The sequence below is a fragment of the Alosa alosa genome, chromosome 23 (genome assembly GCF_017589495.1).
Source record: "Alosa alosa isolate M-15738 ecotype Scorff River chromosome 23, AALO_Geno_1.1, whole genome shotgun sequence".
Taxonomy (NCBI): domain Eukaryota; kingdom Metazoa; phylum Chordata; class Actinopteri; order Clupeiformes; family Clupeidae; genus Alosa; species Alosa alosa.
Window position 1 is genome coordinate 24,174,164 of NC_063211.1, and position 4,302 is coordinate 24,178,465.

A 4,302-nucleotide genomic window follows, 5' to 3' on the forward strand; every position below is an offset into this window, starting at 1 on the left:
CCAACCCACTTTTAACTTCCAACAAAGATTACGTCTCACTGCAACGATCGCCATCTAGTGGACAAACGACTACTTATAAGCCAATACTGAAAATGCAGCCATGATGATGATGATGAATATTTATTTTGGCTTTCTTTTGATCCTACTGAATTTGTAATTATGTATCGGCCGTTCTAATACCGATAGTATGTGGGTGCCTGTGTGTGTGCATGTTTATATGTGTGCACCGCCATTTACAGGCCAATGAGTGTACAGTCACTAAATGTACACATAACCTAATTTTTAGACCCCCCATGGATGAAATTCTACTTAAACTTGGCATACCCCCAGACCCCAAGAGAATGCCAGGTCAATCATACACATAAAATTTGGTGCAGTTCTGAACCTGAAAACTTGGACCCCAAGAGAATGCCCAGGTCAATCATACACATAAAATTTGGTGCAGTTCTGAACATCTTAACTGAAGATAGAGGCGATTAAAGCAGAATAATATTGCATTTCATTTTTACGGGGGGTGCAAATCACAAATGAGTGATTATGAGCCAGGTTTATGTGGGCCCTTGAGACCAACATACCATAAAAGAGAACTGTGTCTGCCCACAGAGAACTGTGTCTGCCCTACACTCCTTCCGGGGGGTCCAGTCCAGCGGGGGGGCTGCAGATCAAAACGAAAAAATGACGGTTCCATGCTATCCATGTGGGGTACATGCCCACCAAGTTTTGTATACCCGGTCTTTCAGTGTCCCGAAATCCTTGTTGGTGTGCGTCACTAAATGTACACATAATTATTTTATTGTAGGGCCCCATTGACCGAAAGTACACAAAACTTGGCATGCATTCGGAGGGTGTCATAATGATCCTACACTTTTAATTTCGTGCAGTTTTGACCTTGTCAGCCAGAGATATTGTGATGAAAACACCTAATTTTTTGCTTTTAATTTTTAACTAGGTGGCGCTATACATGAAATAAGTGGTAATGGGATGGGTTGACATGCCCCTTAAGACCAACATGCAAAAAAAGGTGGACCTCCTAGGCCCCTACGGTTCTCGAGATATTCACAGAAAACTGTCTCCGGCCACCTACAGGCCAGTTGGTGTATAGTAACATAAATTAATTTATTGTGTGGCCCCCCATGAACGGAATTCCACAAAACTTGGCGTGCATACAGAGGGTGTCATAATGATCCTACACTTCCAATTTCGTGCAGTTTTGACTATGTTAGGTCACAGATACCTACAATTACAACACCTCATTTTTACTTTTTTGTGTTTAACTAGGTGGCGCTATACATGAAATTAGTGGTTATGGAATGGGTTGACATGGCCCCTTGAGATCAACATACAAAAAAAAGGTGGTCCTCCTAAACCTTACGGTTCTCGAGATATTCACAGAAAACTGTGTCTGCCCTACCCTCCTTTCGGGGGGTGCAGTCCAGTGTGGGGGCTCCATGCTATCCATATGGGGTTACATGCCCACCAAGTTTTGTCTACCCCGGTCTTTCAGTGTCCCGGGAATCATTGACGGAAATTTGGACATGCGAAAAAGAAAAAAAAAAAAAAAAAAAAAAAAAAAAAAAAAAAAAAAAAAAAAAATCTGACTAAACCTATATGACCGCCGCTTCGCTGCGTGGCGGTCATAATAATACACCACAGAACACCAAGGAGAAATATCAAGGAGAAATTCCTAAATCTTCTCTCTGGGGCTTAGGAGTATTGTGTGGTGCTACTCCCTGTCACGCAGCTAATTGAGAAACAGTGATACTGTGATGAAGATCGAGTTTAAAAGATAAATATGTGGAATGTGACTCATAAGGCACTGTGGTAGAATAGCTCCACAGTAAGAACAAGCCTCGAAAGACTTTATGCCTCCCTATCCTGGTGATCTTGTTAGTGGTGGGTGGATCCAGGACACATCGGCCTTGGGACGGAGGCATCAAGTCAAGTTTTCATCAAAAGACCTTGCCGACACGGCTGTTACTCAAAAGAGTCTGTTGAATATCTTATCTGGTACCATTCCTTTTTTTCTCTCTTTTTTTTGCATTATGGGCGCAAGGCCAGGGAGAGGAGGCAAGAGAGAGAGAGGCAAGAAAGAGAGAGGAGAGAGGATTCATTCACTCATTTCTTATTAACATTAGAAGTTGAAGCCCAAAGGCAAAAAGGCTCCAATTAATTGCAAAATTTAACAGTCTGTGATGGAAATGGTTGATTTTTGGGGGCATTATGACTGTTTTTGTCAAAAAGAGAAGCTAGCAGCAGCTGGTTCCTGCTTATTTCTTTCTTGGAAGGGTATACATGAATAAAAGATGCTCTGATAGACTCTGAAATAAAGTTCACCTTAAGGCAGTGTACTGATATTCTGATTTCTCTTTAATCATGCACCTACTACAATAATTAGCCAGTCTTACCTTGCAGTTATCATTGTGTTTTATAATAGGCTTCAACTCAAAACATATTGGTTGTTGATTGTAAATAAAGTCATGGTTGGTGACAGATTACACAAAACAGACAGTAGGGGGCATATTTAGAATGGCAACAAAAGGCCCAAAACATTTAATTGTCATTATTATGACCGCCGCGCAGCGAAGCGAATCATATAGGTTTATTTTTTTATTTTTTTTTATTTTTTTTCGCATGCCCAAATTTCCGTCAATGATTCCCGGGACACTGAAAGACCGGGGTACACAAAACTTGGTGGGCATGTAACCCCACATGGATAGCATGGAACCATCGTTTTTCGTTTTGATCTGTAGACCCCCCGCTGGACTGTACCCCCCAAAAGGAGGGTAGGGCAGACACAGTTTTCTGTGAATATCTCGAAAACCGTAGGGTTTAGGAGGCCCATTTTTTCTTTTTGTATGTTGATCTCAAGGGGCCATGTCAACCCATTCCATAACCACTCATTTCATGTATAGCGCCACCTAGTTAAACACAAAAAAGTAAAAATGAGGTGTTGTAATTGAAGGTATCTGTGACCTAACATAGTCAAAACTGCACGAAATTGGAAGTGTAGGATCACCCTCTGTATGCACGTCAAGTTTTGTGTAATTCCGTTCATGGGGGGCCACACAATAAATTAATTTATGTTACTATATACCAACTGGCCTGTAGGTGGCCGGAGACAGTTTTCTGTGAATATCTCGAGAACCGTAGGGCCTAGGAGGTTCATGTATAGCGCCACCTAGTTAAAAATTAAAAAGCAAAAAATCAGGTGTTTTCATCACGATATCTCTGGCTGACAAGGTCAAAACTGCACGAAATTAAAAGTGTAGGATCATTATGACACCCTCCGAATGCATGCCAAGTTTTGTGTACTTTCGTTCATGGGGGGCCTTACAATAAAATAATTTATGTGTACATTTAGTGACGTCCACCAACAAGGATTCCCGGGACACTGAAAGACCGGGGTACACAAAACTTGGTGGGCAAGTACCCCCACATGGATAGCATGGAACCGTCATTTTTCGTTTTGATCTGTAGCCCCAGCTGGACTGGACCCCCGAAGGAGGGTAGGGCAGACACAGTTCTCTGTGAATATGTTGAGAACTGTAGGGCCTAGGATGACCATTTTTTTCCGTGATGTTTGCCTCCAGGGGTCATGTTAACCCATTTCATGTGCACACACACACACACACACACACATTCATTCAGTAATCATATTTTATGACACATACTCACACAGTAGACATATGTACGCTTGCATGCACAGGCACATACGCAGGCGCACACACAAGCACGCACACACACACACACACACACACACACACTCACACACACACACACACCCACACACATAACATAAACATAACACAAACAATCAAGAATTTCTCAGAATTATGAACAGGCAAGATGGAGGTGGGGTTGTATCAAATGAATTTTACATGTGAAATCTATGAACTAATCATGTTTTGGTACTTGTTGTCTAGCAGATACCAGTGAGAATTGAGTGTGGATAATGCAATTTATAGGCCTATATAATCATATAGGCCTTTCAGCGTGATTTCTTTTTGTGGAAAAAATGTGCTGGACTGGGCGGCGGTCATATTTTGTACCGCTCTGCGGTACATCTAGTTGCCATACAAACAGTTTTTCATATGGCTGTGAATAACTGAACAAACTATTTGACATTCTGTTCTGTGCAAATCCCTTTCAAGTGTTATTCTAATTGGCTCAGGTGGAGTGGTTTATTAGGACTCTTAATATGACAGATAATTGCCTCTTACACTTCATTAGGGCTCTTGTGGTCATGTGGTTAAGGAGCTTCAGAATAGAAGACAAGAGAAGAAAATATTGAAAAAAAATGGC